Source organism: Trichosurus vulpecula, chromosome 1 (assembly GCF_011100635.1).
Source record: "Trichosurus vulpecula isolate mTriVul1 chromosome 1, mTriVul1.pri, whole genome shotgun sequence".
NCBI lineage: Eukaryota > Metazoa > Chordata > Mammalia > Diprotodontia > Phalangeridae > Trichosurus > Trichosurus vulpecula.
This window is the reverse complement of record NC_050573.1, coordinates 173,709,979-173,735,976: the sequence shown is the minus strand read 5'-3', so window position 1 is coordinate 173,735,976 and position 25,998 is coordinate 173,709,979. Positions and strand designations below refer to the sequence as shown.

Genomic DNA, 25,998 nt, shown 5'->3' with positions numbered 1-25,998 from the left:
AATGTTTGAGTCAGACACCTTTTTATAAAGACAACATGATTTTTGGTCTGGGCTTAGGATATCTTGAGGTTTATCCAAATACAGCCATGGCCAGGACTCACTTAGCATGCTGAGTTTCTGGATTCCAATCCTGCTAACAATTTCTTGGAACTTACCCCTTTCCTTGTGCTACATAGGAAACATTTCTTCAGCAGTCAACAAATATAAAAATCCATAAATTGTCAAAAATATTTTGAAAGAGGACTCAGTAACTCTTGAAATGGGATGTTTTTGCTTGCTATCCATGAGACCATGTTAGAGTGGTGTCAGAAGATTGGTAATATTCCAAGTGTTTCTAAGCTACACAGAATTTTAACTCAAAGTCCCTGTGGCCATTGGCACAAAGACCAAGGGAAGTGGGTTAGCAGAAATTCATCTGATGGATCTCTATATTTCTAAGGACAAGAGCTTTTTATTATAAAGCTTAAAATTAATGCATAATGGGCACATTTATACTGGCACTGTAAATATTTTACTAAAATAATTGCTACCTTGCAGGAATAGAAGCTTGCTTAAATTCAATAGTGTGTGTGTGTGTGTGTGTGTGTGTCACACACAAACATATATACATATATGTACATATGTAGATAGATAGATAGACATACAGATAGAAAGATAGATAGATCGTTACAAGAGCCAATTCACAACAATAGACAGAGCTGAGTCATTGGTCTTTCAAAATCCTTACAAGTGCTTCTTGTTCGGCGCTGCCAACATGGTATTCAAGCACCATGTGGAAATTGGCTGAGTGGCCTACATTTCCTCTGGGCCCACACGCTGGCAAGCTGGTGGCTATTGTGGATATTATTGATCAGAACAGGGCTTTGGTTGATGGCCCATGCAGTGGTGTGAGGAGGAGGGCCATGCCATTTAAATGTATGCAACTTACAGACGTCGTGCTCAAGTTCCCACACAGTGCTCATCAGAAGAATGTCTGGGCTGCTTGGGAGAAAGAAAAGATCAGCACAACATGGAAAGCCACAAGATGGGCCAAGAAGATCGAAGCCAGAGAGAGGAAAGCTAAGATGACAGATTTTGACCATTATAAAGTCATGAAGGCTAAGAAAATGAGAAACAGAATTATCAAGAATGAGGTAAAGAAGCTCCAGAAGGCAGTCCAGAATGGGTCTCCTAAGAAGGGAGCTGCCCAGAAGGCACTTACTGCAAAGGTCTCCCTCAAGAAGATCCCCTTGGGGGGCAGAGCCAAAATGGTGGCTGGAAAGCAGGGACTTGCCTAAAGCTCTCCCCCAGGACCCCCCAAATATGAAAAAAATGGCTCTGAACAAATTCTAGAACTGCAGAACCCATGAAATAACAGAGGGAAGCAGGGCTCCAGCCCAGGACAGCCTGGATGGTCGCTGGGTAAGGTCTATCACACTGCTCTGGGAGTGGAGTGGAGCAGAGCCCAGCGTGGGCTGCGCCGGGACCAACCAGACTGGGAGCTGGGCAGAACAGGCCATAGTGCCCTGAATCAGTGAGCTGTGGCAGTTACCAGACTTCTCAACCCACAAACAACAAAGACAACAGAGAAGGTTAGTGGGAAAAACTGCGGGGATGTAGTGAAAGGAGTTCGTGGTAGGCCACTGCCCTGGAGGCAGTGGAGGTGGTGCAGCTCTGAGGCTGCTTACAGAACTACAGCTGCAGTTGCTTCTGGCCTCAGGCCCACCTGGTGGGAGAAATTAAGTGGCAGATCAGAACAGGAGTGCAGAGCCTGCTTAGATCTAATTCGTGATCCTGGTTGGTAGTTCTTGGGGGAGGAGGAGCACTGCTGTGGCAGAGCTTGCTGTGTAGAAATAGCTCTGAAAACTACAGTGCAGCCCCTCAAGCTTGCGCCAAAGTACTCTATACTCTACAAGCAGTCATACCCCGATGAACAGCTCAAGGGTCAAGTAGTTGGATGGGAACATGGCCAGGCAGCGGAAATGGACTCAGATTCAGACTCAGACTTTGGAATCTTTCTTTGTTGACAAAGAAGACCAAAACATACAACCTGAAGAAGTCAACAAAGTTAAAGAGCCTACATCAAAAGCCTCCAAGAAAAATACAAATTGGTCTCAGGCCATGGAAGAGCTCAAAAAGGATTTAGAAAAGCAAGTAAGAGAAGTAAAGGAAAAATTGGGAAGAGAAATGAGAGTGATGCAAGAAAATCATGAAAAATAAGTCAACAACTTGCTAAAGGAAACCCAAAAAAATACTGAAGAAAATAACACCTTAAAAAATTGACTTACTCAAATGGCCAAAGAGCTCCAAAAAGCCAATGAGGAGAAGAATGCCTTGAAAGGCAGAATTAGCCAAATGGAAAAGGAGGTCCAAAAGACCACTGAAGAAAATACTACCTTAAAAATGAGATTGGAGCAAGTGGAAGCTAGTGACTTTTTGAGAAATCAAGATATTATAAAACAGAACCAAAGGAATGAAAAAAATGGAAGACAACATGAAACATCTCATTGGAAAAACCACTGACCTGGAAAATAGATCCAGGAGACATAATTTCAAAATTATTGGACTACCTGAAAGCCATGATCAAAAAAAGAGCCTAAATATCATCTTTCAGTAAATTATCTAGGAGAACTGCCCTGATATTCTAGAGCCAGAGGATGAAATAGAAATTGAAAGAATCTACCAATTGCCTCCTGAAAAAGATCTCAAGAAGAAAACTAGGAACATTGTTGCCAAATTCCAGAGCTCCCAGATCAAGGAGAAAATATTGCAAGCAGCCAGAAAGAAACAATGTGAGTATTGTGGAAACACAATCAGGATAACACAAGATCTAGCAGCTTCTACATTAAGGGATCAAAGGACTTGGAATATGATATTCCAGAGGTCAGTGGAGCTAGGATTAAAACCAAGAATCACCTACCCAACAAAACTGAGTATCATACTCCAAGGCAAAATATGGACTTGCAATAAAATAGCTTTCTCAGTGAAAAGACCAGAGCTGAATAGAAAATTTGACTTTCAAACACAGGAATGAAGAGAAGTATGAAAAGGTAAACAAGAAAGAGAAATCATAAGGGACTTACTAAAGTTGAACTGTTTTGTTTACATTCCTACATGGAAAGATGATGTGTGTAATTCCTGAGACCTCAGTATTAGGGTAGCTGAAGGGAATATACATATATACATATACATATATATATATGTATATATATATACACACACACACACACATACATGTGTGTGTGTGTGTAGACAGAGGGCACAGGGTGAGTTGAATATGAAGGGATGATATCTAAAAAAATAAAATTAAGGGATGAGAGAGGAATATATTGAGAGAGGGAGAAGGGGAGAGAGAATGGAGTAAATTATCTCACATAAAAGTGGCAAGAAAAAGCAGTTCTGTTGGAAGGGAAGAGGGGGCAGGTGAGGGGGAATGAGTGAATCTTGCTCTCATCAGATTTGAGCTGAGAAGGGAATAACATACACATTGAATTGGGTATCTTACCCCACAGGAAAGTAGCAGGAAGGGGATAAAAAAGGGGGGATGATAGAAGGGAGGGCAGAGAGGGGAGGAGGTAATCAAAAGCAAACACTTTCGAAAAGGGACAGAGTCAAGTGTGAAAAATTGAATAAAGGGCGATGGGATAGGAAGGAGCAAAATATAGTTAGTTTTTCACAACATGAGTATTGTGGAAGGGTTTTGCATAATGATATGCATTTGGTCTATGTTGAATTGCTTGTCCCCAGAAGGGTCAGAAGGTCCCAGCCAAGAAGGGACCTGCTCAGAAGGGACCTACCCAGAAGGCAGCCCCTGCCTGGAAAGCTGCTCCAAAGGCCAAAAAATAAGAGGCTCCCAGAAATCAAATAAAGGTTTTGCTACACACACACACACACACACATCCTTACAAGTGGGAAGAAACATATTGTCGTTGTTTATTTGTGTGAGTCATGTCTGACTCTTCATGCCCCCATTTGGAGATTTCTTTGCAGACATACTAGAGTCATTTGTTATTCCTTCTTCAGCTCATTTTATAGATGAAGAAACTGAGGCAGAGTTAAGTGACTTGCCCAAGGTCACCTAGCTAGCAAGCGTCTGAGGCCAGATTTGAACTCAGAAGATGAGTCTTCCTGACTCCAGATCCACACTCTATCTACTGTGCCACCTGTCCAATAAGAAAAAAAAACTTCCTTGTTTATATTACACATTGAAGTTTAGAGGAGACTTCCTCACTCAACTCTTTCAAATAAAAAACAGTAGGTGAAGTTAAAGATAAATTACTTGGTTGTTAACAGTTCTCTATGGTGTTGCCCTCAGGCTTATAATCTTTAAAGTGTGAATGTGTGTGTGCATGTGCACACACACACACACATGCATGCACTTCATGTCCTCTGTGGATAGTGTTCCCCATTACTATAGTTCTGCCATATGCAGTTATAGTGGTGAGAGGTATCCACAGAAAGCAACAGGAAGGGAATTCAGATCCAGTTCTTTCAGGTGACAATGTAAAAAGGAAAAAAAAGACAGTTAAAATAGTTTCAGGGGAGAGATATATTTGGAAAGGTAGGTGATGTAAAAACAAATGCTATCAATACGAACACAATACTGTTGTGTTTGTTGGTGTTTGTTGGAATCCAACCTCCAGCAATAATGCACATATGTGAGAAAAATGACCCAGCTCTTCAAAGAATTATAATAAATGTTAAAGTCAGGGGGACAGGACTCAGCTGTTATTTACTAGAATTAATCCTGGGAAGACATGAATAGAAGTATAAATGTCTTGATAGATAGTTTCAAGATAGGGAAGCTGGTAGACACAGTAGAAGTAGCACTGGCTCCAGGGTCAGAGGACGTGGCTTCAGATGTCACCTCTGATACTACCCATGTGACCTTGGGCAAGTCATTTAATCTCTGTGGGACTCAATTTCCTCATCTGTAAAATGAGGGGATTCATCTAATATTCCTTCCAGCTCTTATCTGTGATCCTGTGAAAAGATCTCAGGATTCCTGAGCTATTTAGAAGACTATGGAGGTATTGTGTTCTCATTCCATCTGACTACTATTGATGATCATTTTTGCTATTTACAGTAACTGCCCGATTTACCAGAGTTTTAAATTGTATATGACACTTAAAAGAATCATGCAAGTCCATTTTCTGAAGAGCTTATAGTATGGTTTCAGATAAATATAGGCAAGGTCACAAAAGCAGACCAAGAAAAGTGTGTAGGCACAGCTAACAGAAACTGAAAAAATAAACTTAAGAAAATGGGACTCAAAGAAGAAACTTGTCTCAAAAGAAAGGCTGTAGGAGAGAAGGTAGGGAGCTAAGAGTAGGAGAAGTATACAAGAATAGTGAGGGGAGAGGAGGATGGTCAAGATTAGACAGGGAGAAATGATAGCAAAGTTCTAAATCAAACTTGAAGGAAAAAGTCTTGATGAGGGAGTTTTTAACCCCAAATGGAAGGAGATACTAAATCTACAGGGGAAAATAAAGTTGCTTAATATCAAGGAAGGCAACATGACCTAGTGGAAAGGGTATGAGACTAAGAATCAGGAGAGGTGGGTTCTTATCTTGCCTATGCCACTAAGTAGATATGTGGTCTTAGGCAAGTCATTTAATCCTTTGATGTCTTTTCTGTAAATGGGAAGAATAATACTTCCTCTGCCTACTTCATAAGGTTTTGAGAAAGTAACTATGTGAGAACTATGTAAATGTATGGCATTAGTGTTCTCTTAGAGATACGAAAGAAAGAAAAGAGGATATCTATATACCCAGATAATTTGCAGTGATAGGTAAACTGATTTTCTGAATACTAAATAGGATATTGTAATACAGGCAGGAAATCCAAAGAGAACACTTTGAGGATAAAGGAAATGAAAGAAAATCAGAGCTAGCAAGGGCTGATGATGGAGAACCATTGTATACAGACATCATAAATTCCACTAGCAAAAGGAAAACATTAGGAACTGCAGGAAAGACACCCAAGGTTAATAGGTTAGAAATCATGAATAAGAGATGTGTAAGTCCAATGTAATTCAACACTTATTAAGACCTTACTGTGTACAAGGAAGGCATTGTGCTGCGCACTGGGCATACAAAGACAAAACAAATTAGTTCCTGGCCTCAAGGATTTTACATTTTACTGAGAGGAAACAATTTGGCACACAAATAAGTCAACTCCCACTAATTTGTGGAGGGAGAGGCCATTAACAATAGTGTGGGGTATCAGGGAAGGTTTCACAAAGGAAGTGGCATCTGAGCAAGACACAAACATGAAAGTCAGTGCTGGTATATGTAGAGACACATAAAGGCAAAAACATGTAAATTGTGAGTGCCTCTGTATACTCGTTTGCAGATGGCAAGATGCTTACTATATCAAACCTAAGAGCATTGCAAAGCCTCCAAAATAGGATACATAATCACTCAAAAGAGTTCAGCTTAACTCTCAGCCAAATGAATAAGGAATGTTTACTATCAAGATTATGACATGAAGTTCAATGGACAGTCTCTAGAACTTGTCAATCTGTACAGACATAGAGAATGGACAATTAGTGGGGAATTGAATAGGAAGATGGGAGAAGCTTGGTTTACATTTGGGAAATGGTGTTTTGTTTTTAATAATTCCAAGCTTCTCCCTGGCACAAAAGACCCCATTTGGAATGCAAATGTTTGCCTAGTGGGGCTGTATGGTTGCAAATCTTGGAATATCACAAACTCCAAAGAATCAAAGTTGCAGATGACCCAAAGGTCAATGAAAAAAATGCATGGTGGGGACAAGTCAGTCAGTCCAGAAACAATTATCAAGCACTCAGTATGTGTCAGGCACTATGCTAAGCACTGGGGATATAAAGAAATACAAAACTAGTCCCTGTCTTAAAGGAGTTTACAATCTAATGGAGGAGACAACATCCAACATAGGACAAATGGGAAATAATTAACAGAGGGAAGGTACTAGAATTAAAGGGGGTTGGAGAAGGCTTCCAGCAAAAGGTGGGATTTTAGTTGAGACTTGAAAGAAGCCAAGAAATCTAGGAAGGAGATGAAGAGGGAGAGCTGTAACATATGCCTCATGGTGACCTATGCATAATAAATGCCATGAGGAATATCGTTTAAGAAATGTGTAATTCAATTAAAGTCAACAAACATTTATTAAACACCTGCCATTTGACAGGCACAATAATGCTAGGCACTCAGGAAGTTTATTTTCTACTACAAAGATGTGATAGATATAGACAGCTATAAGATATCTATCTGTATAGATATATTCTATATATATGCTATCTATATCTATATAGATATATTCTATATCTATGTATTCTATCTATATCCATTCCATATTTATATATTCTATATCTATATCTCTATAGATATATTCTATAGAGATAGATATCTTATGCTATCTCTATAGCTACAGATAGAATCTATCCATATATTTATTTACATATCTAAATGCAAAGATTATACATGTAACCCTCAAGAACTTTATCATCATTAGCACTGACAGAGGGCATAAGTGTTAGTCTATTATGCAGGAATGATCCCAAAAGAAAAGTGGGAGGCTGAGAAAGAAAGATGTGTGGGGAGAAGGGGGAAGGAAGAGAAAGAATGGGGGAAATTATCTCACATAAAAGCATGTAAGAGGTGGCTTTTTTATTTGTTTTTTTTTTCAATGGAGAGAAGCATGGTGGGTGAGAAATGGTCAATGCTTAAAGTTTGAAACTCTTATCTGAGTTGCTTTTAAAAAAGAAAGTGTGTATACATGCATACACACACGGAGTCGGATATAGAAATTCACCTTACCCAACATGGAAGTAGGAGGTGAAAGGGCTAAGAGAAAAGGGGGATGATAACAGGTAGGGCAGATTAAGGGAGATAGCAGTCAGATGCAAAACAGACTTTTGAGGAGGGACAGTGTTAAAAAATAAAAGGATAAACATAAGATAATAGGATGGAGGGAAATGCAGTTGGCAATCATAATACTGAATGCCAGTGGGAGGAACTAACCCATAAAATGGAAACAAATAGCAAAATGGATTAGAAACATTACCAATGAAGATGAAATTTAAGCAATTATTAAGAGTAATTTTGCCCAATTATATGCCAGAAGACTGACAATCTAAATGAAATGGATGTATATTTAAAAAAACATAAATTTCTCAGATTAACAGAAGAGGAAATAGAATACTTGAATAGCCCTTACCTTAGAAAAAAAAATGGAACAAACTATTTGTTAACTCTCAAAGAAAAAAATTCCCAGAACTAGATGGATTTACAAGCAAATTCTAACAAACATAAAGAACAATTAATTCCAATAGTACATAAACTGCTTTAAAAATAGGTAAAGGAGTCCTACAGAAATCCTTCTATGACACAAATGTGTTTTTGATACCTAAGCTAGGAAGAGCAAAGACAAAGAAAACTATAGACCAATTTTCCTAATGAATATTGATGCAAAAAATTAAATAAATTACTGGCAAGGAGACTACAGCAATATATCACAAAGATCATGCACTGCAACCAGGTGATATTTATACCAGGAATGCAGAGATGGTTCAATATTAGAAAAACTATGAACATAATTAACCATATCAACAAAACAACAAAAATCATACGATTATCTCAATAGATGCAAAAAAGTATTTGATGAAGTATAACACCCATTCCTATTTTAAAAAAAACACATTAGGAAACATAGGAACAAATTGAGCTTCATTTAAAATGATAAGTATTATCTCTGAACAGGCATTATCTGAAATGAAGATAAACTAGGAGTCTTCCCCATAAGATAAGGGGTGAAGCAAGAATGTCCATTATCACCATTATTATTTAATATTGCACTATAAATGGTAGCTATAGCAATAAGACAAGAAAAAAGAAATTGAAGGAATAAGAATAGGCAAGAAGAAAATAAAAATATCTCTCTTTGCAGATGATATGATGATATACTTAAAGAACCCGAAGAGAATCAACTAAAAAACTAGTCAAAGCAATTAGCAAGTTTGGCAAAGTTGTAGGACATAAAATAAATCCACACAAATCACCACTATTCCTATATATTGCCGACAAAATTAGATAGAAAAAGAAAGAGAAATTCCATTTTAAAATAATTGCAGCCAATATAAAACACTTGGGAGTCTACTTGCCAAGACACATATAGGAACTATATAAACACAATTATAAAACACTTTTCAAACAAATAGAGACAGACCTAATCAATTGGAGAAATATTAATTGGTCATGGGTAGGCCAAGCCAATATACTAAAAATGACAATACTTCCTAAATTAATTTACTTATTCAGTGCCAGACCAATCAAACTACCAAAGAATTATTTTCTAGGGCTAGAAAAATAATAACAAAATTAATCTGGAAGAACAAAAAGACAAGAATATCAAGAGAATCAGTTGGGGAAAAAAGTGAAGGAAGGTGACTTAGCAGTACCAGAACTCACACTATACTACAAAGTGGTAAACATTAAAACAATCTGGCACTGGATAATAAATAGAGTGGTTGATCAGTGGAATAAATTAGGTACAAACATACAGAGGTAAATGTCTACAGTAATGTAAGGTTTGATAAACCCAAATATCTAAGCTTTGGGGGCAAGACTTACTATTTGACAAAAAGCCTGGGAAAACTAGGAAGCAGTTTGGCAGAAACTAGGCATAAAGCAACACCTTACACTGTATGCCAAAATAAAGTCAAAATAAGTACATGATTTATATACAAAGGATAGTATCACAACCAAAATAAGGGAAAATGGGAAAATGTTACCTCTCAGACCGATGGATGAGGAAAGAATTTATGACCAAACAAGAGATAGAGAGGATCACAGGAAGTAAAATGGATAGTTTTGATTACATGAAATTAAAGAGGTTTTGGACAAACAAAACCAATGTAGCTAAAACTTGAAGGAAAATAAGAAAGTGGAAGAAATATTTTATAGCAAGCTTCTCTGATAAAGATCTCATTCCTCAAATATATAAGGAGCTAAGCCAAGTTTATAATAAAAAATAAGCCATTACTCAATTGATAAATTGTCAAAGGATGAGAACAGGCACTTTTCAGAAGAAGAAATTAAAGTCATCAATTGTCACATAAAAAAGTTCTAAATCACTAATAATTAGAGAAACGAAAATTAAAATAACTCTGATGTACCACCTGATTCCTATCAGATTGACTAACATCTAGCAAAGGAAAATGACAAATAATGGAATGGATGTGGAAAAATAGGTATACTGATGTGATGTTGGTGGAGTTGTGAACTGGTCCAACCTTTCTGGAAAACAATTTGGAACTATGCCCAAAGGGCTATAAACCTGTGCATACCCTTTGACCCAGCCATACCACTACTAATTCTGTATTCCAGAGAGAACAAAAGGAAAAGATAAGGACCAATATGGACAAGAAAATTTTGTAGCTACTCTTTTTGTGATGGCAAAAAATTGGAAATTGAACGGATATCCATTAATTGGGGAATGGCTGAACATGTTGTGGTATATGATTGTGATGGAACATATTGTGCTGTAAGAAATGATGAAAGGGATGGTTTCAGAAAAACCTAGAAGACTTATATGGACTGATGTAAAATGAAGTGAGCAAAGCCAGGAGAACATTGTATACAATAACATGAAAGACTTAGCTACTCTGATCAATACAATAATCCTTGACAATTCCAAAGAATTCATAGTGAAAAATACTATCTACCTCCAGAGGGAGAACTGATGAACTTTGAGCACAGATGAAAGCATATTTTTTCACTTTATTTTTCTTTTTTTTTTTGCAACATGGCTAATATGGAAATATGTTTTCAATGCTTTCACATGTATAATGGATATCATATTTCTTGCATTCTCAATGGGTGGGAGAGGGGCTGGAGGGAGAGAATTTGGATTGGATAAGTGAAAAAATCAGCAAGAAGTAGAGGTGAGAAGCAAGACTATTCTAGTTATGAGAAATATCCTGTGCAAAGGTGCTGAGGGAAGAGATGGAATACAGTGGACACTACAAGTAGACAAGCTTGCTTGGAATGTATATAAAGTGCCATTATGTAAAATCAGCCTAAAGAAATAGATAATTTTATCTTAGAGGTAATGAGGCACCAATCAAACTTCTTGAGCAGGGCTATGATATGGCCAGATTTGTTCTTTGGGCATATTGGTTGGTTGGTGGTATGGAGGATGAATTAGAGAGAAGAGCAGCTGAAGGCATTAGGAGTCTATTTCAGTAGTCCACAGGAGAGATAAGAGGGGCCTGATATAGAGTGGTTGTTTTCTGAGTGAGAAGAAAAAGATGGGTATAAAATATAATATTCTATGGCATCAGAATCCATAAGACCTGGCAATCTCTGTGATGGGAGTGAGGGAGAATCAAGAGTTGAAGATGACTCCTGCTATGAACTTCGGTGATGGGAAGAGAGAAATTGGTAACCGCTTTGGCTGCACCCCCCAAATTTTAGAATGCTGTCTCATTGTCATGATTTATCATTTCTATGATTTATTACTTGACATGTCTTTAGGATTAAGTTAGTCTCTAGATGATCTTTAACATTTTTTCAATGGCTCTTTAATATAATTTTTTGTATTACCATTAGTAAAAGATGTGAATATTTCTGCTTCTTTGAATTTGTTTGTGAGGTTTTTATGTCCTAAGACTTGATCAATTTTTTGTAAAGGTGTTGAGAAATATTTATACTTCTTTCCCTTTCCATTCAATAAGTGCCAGAGGTGGCCAAGATGGAGGCTGGAAAGCAGGGACTTGCTTAAGCTCTCCCCCAAATCCCTCTAAACACCTGTAAAAATGGCTCTGAACAAATTCTAGAGCTGCAGAACCCAAGAAATAAAAGAGGGAAGCAGGTTTGCAGCTCCAGACTGCCTGGATGGTTGCTGGGAAGGGTCTATTACACGGTGCTGGGAGCAGAGCGCAGCCTAGCATGGGTCATGCCAGGACAGACCAGACTGGGAGTCAACCACAGCAGGCCTTAGGGCCATGAATCATTGAGCTGTGGCAGTTACCAGACTTCTCAACCCACAAACGCCAAAGACCATGGAGCAGGTTAGTGGGTAAACTGCTAGATCGGGTTAGAGAGTGGTCTGGCCACCAGCCCTGGGGGTGGCAGAGGTGCTGTGGCAGTGGAGCTCTGGTGTCAGCTATTTCTGGAGTCCTTGGTTCACACAATGGGAGGAATCAAGTGGCAGACCAGAGCAGGAATGCAGGGCTTGCTTTGCCCTGCTTGGATATGGGTCACAATCCTGGTTGGTGGTTCTTGGGGGAGGAGCTGTGGCAGAGCTTGCAGTAACAGTGGAGTAGAAGTAGTTCTGAAAACAGTAGAGCAGCCCCTAAAGCTTGGGATAAAGTACTCTCTACTCTACAAGTAGTCATACCCTGACAAAAAGCTCAAAGGTCAAGTAGTTGGCTGGGAACATGGCCAGGCAGTGAAAAAGGACACAGACTCAGACTCAGACTCTAGAATCTTTTTTTTGGGACAAAGAAGATTGAAACATACAGCCAGAAGAAGTCAACAAAGTCAAAGAGCCTACATCAATAGCCTCCAAGAAAAATACAAATTGGTCTCAGGCCATGGAAGAGCTCAAAAAGGATTTAGAAAAGCAAGTAAGAGAAGTAAAGGAAAAATTGGGAAGAGAAATGAGAGTGATGCAAGAAAACCACAAAAACAAGTCAGCAACTTGCTAAAGGAGACCCAAAAAATACTGAAGAAAATAACACCTTAAAAATTGACTAACCCAAATGGCAAAAGAGCTCCAAAGAGCCAATGTGGAGAAGAATGCTTTGAAAGACAGAAGTACCCAAATGGAAAAGGAAGTCCAAAAGACCACTGAAGAAAATACCACCTTAAAAATTAGATTGGAGCAAGTGGAAGCTAGTGACTTTTTGAGAAATCAAGATATTATAAAACAGAACCCAAGGAATGAAAAAATGGAAGACATATCTCATGGGAAAAAACCACTGACCTGGAAAATAGATCCAGGAGAGATAATTTAAAAAAACTATTGGATTACCTGAAAGCCATGATCAAAAAAAGAGCCTAGACATCATCCTTCAAGAAATTATCCAGGAAAACTGCCCTGATATTCTAGAACCAGAGGGTAAAATAGAAATTGAAAGAATCTATTGATCACCTCTTGAAAAAGATCCCCAAAAGCAAACCCCTAGGAATATTGTAGCCAAATTCCAGAGTTCCCAGGTCAAGGAGAAAACAATGCAAGCAGTCAGAAAGAAACAATGTGAGTACTGTGGAAACACAATCAGGATAACACAAGATCTAGCAGCTTCTACATTAAGGAACTGAAGGGCTTGGAATATGATATTCTGGAGGTCAGTGGAGCTAGGATTAAAACCTAGAATCACCTACCCAACAAAACTGAGTATCTTACTCCAAGGCAAAATATGGACTTGCAATAAAATAGAGAACTTTCAAGCTTTCTCAGTGAAAAGACCAGAGCTGAATAGAAAATTTGACTTTGAAACACAAGAATCAAGAAAAGCATGAAAAGGTAACCATGAAAGAGAAATCATAAGGGACTTACTAAGGTTGAACTGTTTTGTTTACATTCCTACACAGAAAGATGATGTGTATAATTCCTGAGACTTCAGTATTAGGGTAGCTGAAGGGAATATACATACATACATACATACATACATGTATATATATATATATATATATATATATGTGTGTGTGTGTGTGTGTGTGTGTGTGTGTGTGTGTGTAGACAGGGCACAGGGTGAGTTAAATATGAAGGGATGATATCTAAAAAAATAAAATTAAGGGATGAGAGGAACATATTGAGAGAGGGAGAAAGGGAGAGATAGAATGGGGTAAATTATCTCACATAAAAGTGGCAAGAAAAAGCAGTTCTGTTGGAAGGCAAGAGGGGGCAGGTGAGGGGGAATGAATGAATCTTGCTCTCATCAGATTTGACCTGAGGAGGGAATAACATACACACTGAATTGGGTATCTTAACCCACAGGAAAGTAGGAGGAAGGGAATAAAAAAGGGGGGATGATAGAAGGGAGGGCAGAGAGGGGGAGGAGGTAATCAAAAGCAAACACTTTGGAAAAGGGACAGGGTCAAGGGAGAAACTGAATAAAGGGGAACAGGATAGGATGGAGGGAAATATATTTAGTCTTTCACAACATGAGTATTGTGAAAGTGTTGTACATAATGATACATGTGTGGCCTATGTTGAATTGCTTGCCTTCTTAGGGAGGGTGGGTGGGGAGGGAAGAAGGGAGAGAATTTGGAACTCAAAGTTTTAAAAGCAGATGCTCAAAAAAACCTGTTTTTGTATGCAACTGAGAAATAAGATATATAGGGAATGGGGCATAGAAATCTATCCTACCCTATAAGAAAAAAGGGGAAATGGGATGGGGGAGAAACGGTGACAGAAGGGAGGGCTGACTGGGGAACAGGGTAATCAGAATATATGCCATCTTGGAGTGTGGGGGAAGGTAGAAATAGGGAGAAAATTTGTAACTCAAAATGTTTTGGAAAGCAATGTTGAAAACTAAAATATTAAATAATAAAATAATTGTTAAGAGAAAAAAAAAATAAGTGCCAGAAGTCTATCATATCTAATTTTTCTAAAATTCTATTCAAGTCCTTAACTCTTTTCTTGTTTATTTATTTTGGTGAGTCAGAGTTATTTAGAGCTGATTGGGGGCAAACTGATTATTACATGTATAAGAAAAATTGTTTTTCTAGTAAGTATTTAGAAGCTATGCCTTAAGCATCTAGAAGTTATATGCAGCCCTATATGTCACAAGACTGCATATGTGCTAAGTACTGAAATAAATTCACACCTCATGTTAACTTTCAGTAAAATGTAGTTTCCCTAAATATTTCTTTTAATAAAGTGTTTTTCTCCCTGAAGATAGTAGAGGGTAAGATAATGAGTTCAGTTTGAGACATGCCAAATTTGAAATCCCTATGGGACATCCATGTGGAGATGTCCCCCCTAGGAAAAGGAGATATAGACTGGATTTTAGGAGAGAGATATGGGCTTGATATGTAAATTTGGGAGTAAGTTATTTAGAGATGATAGCTGAATCCTAGGAAACTGATTTGATCACCAAAAGAAAAATCATAGAGAAAAAAAGGCTGACTGCAGAGCCCTGAGGTATACCCATGCAAAGCAGGCAAGAAATATATAATGATCCTGCAGAGAAGATCTAGAAGAATTAGCCAAATAGGTATGACAACCATAATAGGACAGTATCATACAAGTCCAAGGAGTACTTATCTCCCCAGTACAAAAAACCCCAGAGAGGAGAGAATATCCCAGAGGAGACCAGGGAAAGAGGTGAACTGTTCATGTAACAGGTGAGAGATAACAAATGGACAGTCCTAGTGAGAGTCTGGTACCTATGACATATATATATATATGTCCATCTACACATGTGTGTAGATGTATGTATATGCATATATATGAAAAAGGTTGAATAAATCCTGTGCAAAAGAGCTCCTCAGTATCTAAATTGTACTGCATTCATGAGAGTTAGCAACTCTTAAGAGCATTCATTTTTATATTGACAAGAACTTGAGGGCAGAACTAAAATTGTAATGATCACAGAAATATAGATTTAAAGCAGGAGGGGATCTCAGGGGCCATCTGGTCCAATCCTCTCACTTTACATATGAGGAAACTTTCAGCAAAGTGATTTGCCCAAGGTCACACAGAGTGACTTTGTGAGAGTCAGAAGAGGAATTTGAACCCCGGTCCTCTGACTCCAAATTCAATGGTCTTTCCACTGTACTAACCAAAATGAATTAATTTAGATGTAAAAAATGATTAAGCAAGAAGCAAGTACATGCCCTTAATTGAAGTATACGTTTCTTAAATAATATCCTTTATAAAACATTTAATTTTTAAATCATTTATTTTGCCCCCAATTTTTTTGTAGTGAGTCCCCTTCAGTTTATCATGACTGGGCAGCCTCCTTTAAGGTATCCTTGACACCAGAACAAGAGATTTCAATCAAGAAACCTGGCCTGGCTGTGCTCTAGGGCTTTGTTGTTGGTGAATCCATCTTAATATCTGATGCTGAATATAGATAGTACAGGTGGCACTGAGGAAAATCTTCAGACGTTGCAGCTCTGTTGCCTATGCTGAGTCCAAGTCTCACAGGACTACTGCAGACCAGACACAATCACAACTGGGGAGGCATCTTCCCCTTGTTCTGACATGGCCTTGGTGCCATGTAATCTCATCAGCTCATCTCCCTAAGGGTAAACTAGCCTCCTAGATAGAACTTTCCACTTTTCTGCTTGTCATGCAACACAGGTTCATGTATTCATGGGACTTATACCTGAAAGGGGACTTACAGATCGTCTGTTGTAACCTTTTTGTTTTGCAGATAAGAAAACTGAGGCCCAAGGAAGTTCGTCAGTACCAAGCAGTGGGATCAGAAATCAAACCCAGTTTTCTGACTCCATATTCATCATTTTGAACTTTGCATTTTTAAAGAAAATCATTGTCTGTGTACTGTAACCTGTCTTCTACTGATTGACTGTAGGACTACTTGAACTAGAGAATTAGTATGATATACTTTTTCCTTTTGGGATCAATGGGCCAAAGGTTATTATAAGGGGAGCTGGTGGGAGACCAACATTTTGGAGAGATGGAGGCAAGGAGAAATCTGCAACAATCAATCATAACTTATAAAAGTCTGCCAGAGAAGGTTGAGGCAATGTGATAATAAAGAAAGACTGGTGAACTTGGCATTAGGAAGTCCTGGGTTTTACTTCTAACATTACTTGTGAGAACATGTGTTTCCCTTAACCTCTCTGCACTATTTTCCCTACCTCTAAAATGGGGATAGTAATACCCATACTAACTATCTCAGGATTAATGTGAGGTCCAAATTAGATAACACATGTGATTCACTATATAAATGTCACCTATTAGTACACTTCCCAATCTAGCTTTTCTTATTCTGCCTCAAAGAAGTATTTCTATGAACCCGGTGAGAACAGACTACTTACCCAGTCAGGCTAAAGGCTTCATTTTAATTATAGCTTAATAAGCACAGCTCTTTTTCCTCTAGCTTCAAAGCTCCCACTACCTAGGTGTTTGAAGGATTGTTCTGCACCAATAACCACTCATTTAGGTGGTAATTATTGCAAGTCTCTAAACCTCTCCTCACTGACCCCCTGTTTGTTTACTCTTCTACAAAGACAAGTGGACCGAACAGTCTAAACACTGGAAACCTGCAACATCCAATAAGATGCATTTGATTTGGTATTGTTTAAAGTGCTGTATAAAACAAAGTGTATGCTTATTTCTCAATATTGCTTTGTCATGGCCAGTTTAATTCTTCATATCTCAAACGGTTACATCATATCCTAATAATCACATCCTTATGATAGTACCACCGTACTCTTCCTGAATCAGATGATATCCGGTAAATTACGTTTAATACTAGATACCACATTGTTTAGTTCTTGACACCCTACAGACAAGCTAGAATTTATCCAGAGGACATTGACAAAGATGGCAAAGGGCTTCAAGAACATGTGATTTGAAAATCTGTCAAAAGAACTGGGGACATTTAGCCTGGAGGAGATTTTCCTCCAGACATTCCAAGATTTAAGGGATCTCAGAGGCCATCTAGTGCAAACTATACCTGAACAAGAATCTCCACTATAACATAATAAATAGTCATCTAGCCTTTGATTAAAGGAGAGAGGAGATGTTTGAGGCAACCCAGGGAGTTCATGGAATCACAGAATATCATTGTTTAAAGGAGCCACAGAGACCATCTGGTCCAACCCATCCATAAAAAATAATTCCCCTACTGAACAAACGATCATCCAGCTTTTGTTAAAAGACCTCAAGTTAAAGGAAATTTGTGACCTCCTGAGGCAACCTGTTCTATTTTAGAATAGCTCTGATTGTTAAATTTTCAATTACATCCAACCTAAATTTGCATCTTTGCCAATTCCTTCCATTGTTTCTAGTTCTGCTTTCTGAGTCCAAACATAACAAGTCAAATCCCTTTATACAAACAACTTTCAAATACTTGAAGACCTCTATCATGTCTCACCTCAACATTCTCTTCTCCAGGCTAAACATTTCTAGTTCTTGCAACTGATCTTATTATGGCATCCTGGTTGCCATCTTCTGGATACTCTCCAGATTATCAACGTCTTTCTTTAAATGTGTTTCCCAGAATTGTCACAGTACTCCTGATGTTGTCTGAGCAGGGCAGAGTGCAGGGGGATTAGCATCTCCTTATTCATGGATGCTAAGCATTTCTTAGATTCTATATCATATTGTTGAATAATGTGGAATGTGAAATCTTGATTTTCTTCCAATGAACTTATTTAGCCACACCTCCCCTATTTTGTACTTGTGATGTCAATATTTGTTTACTTCATATGTAATACTAAAATTCAACTCAGCCCAATGTTCTAGACTGACAAGACCTTTCTAGATACCAGCTCTCTTCCCCTAGTATATTTTCTATTCTACCAAGTTCTGTAAATTTGAAAAGCACAGAAATTATGCTTTTATCTAAGTCATGGAATATTAAATAGCACAAGAACAAACACAGTCCCAAGACACTCCACTGTAACCATTCTTATAAGTGTTATGACCTGTTCTTGATGAAGACCTGCTGGTTCTTTTTAATCTTTATTTCCTTTTCTAGATTTGCACTACTCATCTTTTTAATAGCATGTTCCAAACTTGTGCCAAGAATTGAAGTTATGTTCACTGGCCTAATGTTTGAAGACTCTGCTCTCTTCTGCTTTTTCTTTTTTTGAGAATTAAGATATTTATAATTTTCTACTCTATGAACTCCCTCCCCCATATTAGCCATATTGCAAAAGATAAAATTAAATAAAAAGCAAGAAACATAAAGTGAAAAAGTATGCTTCAATGTATGCTGAGTTCATCAGTTCTCTTTCTGGAAGTGAATAGCATTTTTTACACTATGATTTTTCAACAACCAGTGATAGTGTTTACCAATCATATCTATAGTTTTCAATACTCTAGGATGCAGTTCATCTGAGCCAAATGACTTGAACTTATCTGGGCAACCAGGTGTTCTCTTATTATCTCTTTACTTATCATGAGCATAAATTCCCTATTAGTTATTTTGTCCCATTTTTTCCAGTCCAAAGATCATTCTTATTGGCAGAGAGAGCAGAAAATAAGGATTGAGCAGTATATCTTCCTTCCATCATTAGCTCTCAGCATGCCATCCAAATCAAGAAGTGGTCTTTCACTTCTCCTTTCTCTACCAAAGCTTTAAGAAGTGAGTCAACAGTTGGCCCCTTTAATTAGAAAAAAAAAGATTAAAAAAAATCAAGGTGGGTGGGGAAGACCCTCAGGGTTGCTGTTCCAAAAAGAAATAGTTATCATTGACATTCACTCTAAGGCAGAAGGGCCCAAAACACAGCCACTAAGTGGAGCTTGGGCAGGGAACTATTGTGGTCCAATCTATGAGCTTCAGAGTGAACTGGGTTTAAGGTTTTGTGAAAGAAAGAGAGAGAGGGAGAGAGAGAGAGAGAGAGAGAGAGAGAGAGAGAGAGAGAGAAAGAAAGAAAGGAAGGAAGGAAGGAATGAAGGAAGGAATCTAGCCAGTAAACCCCAAGTTAAGTGGGCAGCTTCTGGCCATCAAAATTTACCTTCCTTTAGAGAGGAGGAGGAGAGGAAGAGGGAGAAGGAGAGGGAGAGGACGAGCTGAGTTACCCAACTAGTTGGGTTCCCATTCAGGCTGCTCTGTCTACTCACCAGTTTCGTTTGTCTTTCATTTTTGAAGAGGACCATGACATCAGGGAAATGATAGCATGACTTGCAGTAGATTCTGATTTCACTCTAAGTGAGTACATGAAAAGGCCTTAGCCTAAAAGGGCCAGGGTCTCCCATTGCATCCTGGATCATCTCCAATCATCCTGATGAATATCAGGCCACTGGATCCAGACAGCTCTGGAGGAGAAAGTGAGGCTGGTGACCTTGCATAGCACTCCCTCGCTCAAATCAAACTCAACTGCAAGTCATATCATCATTTCCCTGATGTCATGGTCCTCTTCAAAAACAAAGGACAAACACAACAACCAAAGCTTTAAAAACTTTTTTGTTGTAATTATTTTTTAAGCCCTGACACTATTCTTATAGATTTTACCATGTTTTTGTACTCATTGTCTGTTCCTTTGATGCCACCTTTAAAGGTCTTTTAAAAATCTAAATTACTCGATGACTTCTCTTTGCAGCCATATCTGCCTCTTTACACAACTCCTTAAGTTTCATCTCACCAGAATTCTTTCTGTGTCCTTAGAATTTCATTCCTGAGAGATTCTCATGTCTTCTGGGTTTATATACCTTATGGAATTTTAGGCCATGGAATCTTACCTGTCCCTTTTCTGGACCTTTTGAAATCTGTTGTATGTGAAATTATTCCCGGATTTCCTTTCCTCTTCCCAAATTCTAAGATAAAGTGGTCACTTCCTGCCATTTCCACTCTATCAGCAAGTTACTCATTGGGGAGAATCACATTCAAAATTAATTTTCCTTTGTCGATTCAATTCAATAAATACCTATTAGGTATCTGCTATGTCCAAGGACATATCATCTAGGTGGTGTACTGGATAGAGAGCCAGGCCTAAAGTCAGGAAGACTCCTCTTTCTGAGTTCAAATCTGGCCTCAGACACTTCCTAGCTATGTGACCTGGGCAAGTCACTTAGCCTGGTTTGCCTCAGTTTCTCATCTGTAAAATTTGCTGGAGAAGAAAATGGCAAACCACTCCAGTATCTCTGCCAAGAAACTACAAATGAGATCACGAAGGGTCAGACATGACTGAAACAACTGAACAACAACAAATGTGCAAGGTGCTAGGGATACACAGATCTAATGAAAATAGTTCCTGACCTTAAGGAGCTTACAATCTACATAGATAAGGAAATACTAACTATATACAAAATAATTTCAGAGGGAGAAGATAAATAACTAGGAAAATCAGGAAAGGCCTTGTGTAAAAATGGGCACCTGAGCTGAGGGAGAGAAGGTAATGGAGTATAATCATGGGACGCCACTATGCAAGATAATAGGGGGAAAGGAGCAATGTTGTGTTGGAGTGCAGTAAGTAGATCAGTTTGGCTGGAGAAGGCAGAAGGCATAAGGAAGTGTAATGTGAAGTAAGTCTGCTAAGACAGGCTAGAATAAGATTGTGAAGGATTTTAAATGCCATACACAGCAGTTTGTATTTTATCCTAGGATAGATATTCTCACATACAAAGACTACAATACACCAGTACTAAATAAATACTTATTTCCACTGGGTTTGTTGCAAACATAAAAAATGAAAAGCTAAAAGAAAGAGAATCAATTACCAACAATTGCTTCAGCCAATCCCTTTCCCCCTATTTTTTACCCAGGATTTTTGTGCAAAATCTCATTTATTTTCACAGAAAACAACCTATGCTGGTTCTTCTACCTTTGAAGGTGATTTCTCTACCAATGAAGGATGAAAATATCATTAAGGCAAGTCAAGAAATTAATTATTAGCTACTCTGCTTTTGGCAGAGAGAGTTACAGCAGATGTGTAGACAACTGAGCTCCTCGTTAAGACTATGTGTTGATTGGGCTAGGCTTATGATCTGTTTCCTCAAATACTTACCTATTCCCTCTTTCTGACTGTATAAATTATACTCTGATGGCAGTAAAACTTCTGTTTGTTATTTCCTCACATGAGATCCAATAAGTTCTGTCCTTCATGAACCACAGGTATTAACTCATCCATCCCTCAGTGATACAGATAAGATTAACTTTGCCTCCTAGAATTAGAAGCTCTAGCTAATCTATAGATGTCTGTGTAAAGGAAGATCAAACTGGAGACATAAATACAAAGTAGCCCTTGTATGATTTTAAAAGAAATAAGAGACAGAAAGGAACCCTGGAAGAATAGAGAGGATTCCCAGATAGTCTTCAAGATTCATCATAGAACTCCAGTTTGCCCAAGGAGGTCAATCAGTTTCTATGCTGGCTACTAGGATTATGCTCAGAGGAGGCATGAGTCTGATGATCAGTTTCCTTACCCTATCTGCCCATAAACCATGGGTTCATTTCCAACCCTCCTACAGGTCTTTCCCCATCTCCTCACCACCAGAAGTTTCTATCCCATTTTCCCATCTGGGGAAGTATTGGAAATTACATATATTTGTATGTGGGTACAGAGGATGTTTTAAAAAATTTGATTCTATTCAGTATATTTCTCTATGTCTTAATTTTTTTTGCTATTGTATTCATGTATCTCTTATATGGTCTAGCAATAGACAGTAGGATAGGGACACAAGCCATGAGCTATGTAATTAATGATCCCAAACAAGAAACACAGAGCCTAGAGTATAGTGGGAGGCTGTAGGTTATTGCCCTTCAAACACAAGAAAATAGCTATTATGCCCCTCTCCCCCATGCTCCATGTTTTTTCTTCCTTCAGGCTAAATATACTTAGTTCCTTAAACTGATCCTAACATATCACAAATTCTATACTCTTCCCAATCAGAAGACTAACCTCTTCCATATGCTATGCAGCTTATCAGTGGACTGCCTGAAATTCATGTTACTATAACTAAAGACAATATTCCAGATGTGGCCTGAAGAAGACAGAGGGACAATGGATAGTTTAAATTTATTCTGTCTGGTTCCCAGAGGCAAGAAACAGTATGAGGAATTGAAGAAGAGAAAGATTTTAGCCAAACATAAAGAGAAAACAAACTTTCTAACCATGAGAGATATTCAAAATGAAGTGAGCTACCTGGGGAAGCAGTTACAAATACTTAGCCTTTAAAAAGTGTCTTCAAATGATGCTAGATAATCACTTATTAGGCATACTATAGAGAAGAATCCCAATATTGCTACAAACTAGAATGTATATTCTCTGAGGTCCCCACTATCTTTGAGATTATGTGATTCTACTATAATTATAAGCCATCTTTAATAATTATTCATTATCCTAATATCCTCATACTCTTGTTGAAATATTCACTCTACCTGGGCAAATGGGTAATGTCAGTTGGGATAATTTTTTAATGACACTTCAAAAATGACATTATTATCACAGATCGCTGCCTCCCAGAAAGCCTGACATACTGCCAAGGAAAGATGCACTGAAGACATTCTGGGAATGAATAAAACAAAGGGCATGGTTTCCAGAAATAAAACCTATTTTCTTTTCTCTTTAAATGTTTCCCTAGTGGGAAAGAAGTTCCACAAAAAATGGTGCCCCCTCAACCCCCCACCACACCCTGACTCTGCTCAGGAAAAAACTAGCATTATCTTTAGTGTATGAAATTCTTTTTAGTAATTGATCCTCTGACTACACCACCCTCTTTTGCTTTATCCTTTACAGGGAATGGCTATACTAAGCAAAGCTATTTTGTACATTTTTGTAATATCCTTAAGATTCCAGGTAGATTCTTCTAAGTTTAGGAAATTTATGCCATATTGGGGATGGGGGCAGAAAGACCAACTAATTAAATAACCTGGGTAGTGGATGAGAGTTATTTTCCTTATTTTAGGGACAAGAACATAAACTCAATAAAACTCAAGAGTGAGTGAGCCAGATAGTACAAAGCAGGCTAAGGAAGAAATTGGAGGAGTCCCTGGGAGTCAATCCTGTGAAAGTCAAAAGTAGAAAAAAAAACAAAAACAAAAACAACAACAACAAAAAAACAGGTATGGCTGGACACATTGCTTAAAGAGTTGACAAATGCAAAAATCAGAAATATTAAAATTATTTTTTATGAATTATAATCTAACAAAATTATATCCAGCAAAGAGGAGGCAAAGATTAAAAATTAATTGGAGACTAAATAACTTAGTCCTAAAGAATGTATGTGTCAAAGGACAAATCGCAGAACCAATAATTTCATAAAAGATAAAAACAACAATGAGACAACATACTAAAATTATTGGGATATAGCCAAAGCAGTATTTAAGGGAAAATTTGTGTCTCTAAAATCTTTCATTAACAAAAAAGAGAAATCAGATCAGTGAAGTCAGTATGCAGCTAAAAAAAAAACTTTCTAGTTTTTAGTTTTCTAGTTCTTTTTTTTTACCAATGAATTAAAAAAAAAAACCAAATAATCACCAAAATAAGAATCCTGAAAACCAAAGAAGAGAATAAGAAAATTGAAAGAAAATAAACTTCATTGAATTAATAAATAAAAGTAGAAAGCATAAAATACATAAGCCATTAGCTAATTTTATTTAGGTAAAGAAAGAAGTAAAGCAAATTATCATTATCAAAAATGAAAATTGTGAATTCACAACCAATAAAGAAGAAATAAATTATCATAACCTATTCCATCTATTTGCCAATAAAATGGACAACCTAAATGAAATGCATGAATATGAACAAAAATTAAAATCTCCCATATTATCATAATAGGAAATAGAATATTTAAATAATTTCATGTTAGAAAAAGAAATTGAACAAGCCACAAACGAATTTCCAAAGAAAAATCCTGGGTCCAGATGGATTTGCAAGAAAACTATAAACATTTAAAGAACAATTAATATTAGTATTACATAAATTGTTTAAAAAATTAGGAAAAGAAGGGGTCCTACTTAATTCCTTTTATGACACAAATGTAATCTTGATACTTAAAAGGAGAGTCAAAACAGAGAAAGAAAACAATAAACCAATGTCACTAATGAATGTTATTCATTTGTTCAGTTGTGCCTGACTCTTTGTGACCCATGGACTCATAGCACACCAGGCCCTTCTATCCTCCATCATCTCCTGAAGTCTGTCTAACCTCATGTTCATTGTTTCCATGACACTATCTATCCATCTCATCCTCTGCCATCCCCTTCTCCTTTGGCCTTCAGTCTTTTCCAACATCAGGGTCTGTTCCAATGAATTCTGTCTTCTCATTGTGTGGCTAAAGTATTTAAGCTGCAGCTTCAGGATTTGTCCTTCCAATGAGTAGTTGGAAACAATTTCTTTAATTATTGACTGACTTGATCTCCTTATTATTGAAGGGACTCAAAAGTCTTCCCAACCACCACAATTTAGAAGTGTCACTTCTGTAGCACACAGCTTTCCCTATAGTCCCACTCTCACACCCATACAATACTACTGGAAAAAACACAGCTTTGACTATATACACTTTTGTGGGCAAGGTGATGTCTCTGCTTTTTAGTACACTGTCCAAATTATTGATGCAAATTTTTGAAATAAAAAATTAGCAAGGAGACCACAGCAACATATCACAAAGATTATATACTCTAACCAGGCTAGATTTATACCAGGAATGTAGAGCTGGTTCAATATTAGGAAAAGATTAAACATAACTGACTATACTAATAACAAAAATCATATATGAATAGATGCAGAAAATGTTTTTGGTAAGATAAAACACACATTCCCATAAAAAAAAAACTAGAAAGCATAGGAATAAATGGAGCTTTCCTTAATTTGATATGTAGTATCTAACTTAAACCAAGAGCCAGCAATATTTGTAATCAAGATAAATTAGAGGCCTTCCCAGTAAGATTATGGATAAAGCAAGGATGTCCATTGTCACCATTATTATCTGCTATAGTGCCAGAAATACTAGCTATTGCGTTAAGATAAGAAAAAGAACTCAAACAATCAAGTACAAATAGAAAGGAAACAAAATGATCACTTTTTGCAAATACTGCAATGGCTTACTTAGAGAACCCTTGAGAGTCAACTAAAAATCTAACTGAAATAATTAATAACTTCAGCAAAATTATAGGATATAAAATAAACCCACACATATCAGCATTTCTGCATGTTACCAACAAAATCCAGCCGGAAGAGATGAAAAGAGAAATTCCACTTAAAATAACGATAACATAAAACACTTGAGTCTATTTGCAAAGATACACATGGAACTATATGAGCAAAGTTACATAATCCTATACAAAACAAAATAAAGACAGGTCTAAATAATTGGAGAAATAGGACAAACCAATCTAATAAAAATGATAATACCACCTAAATTAATTTATTTATTCAGTGCTATACC

At 37.5% G+C, this 25,998-nt stretch overlaps 1 protein-coding gene across 1 annotated transcript in view; it reads right to left on the bottom strand.

The window, feature by feature from the left end:
- The window catches only part of BMP6 (bone morphogenetic protein 6), a 235,251-nt gene that overhangs the window by 32,844 nt on the left and 176,409 nt on the right, over positions 1–25,998 (bottom strand). The window lies entirely within an intron of this gene.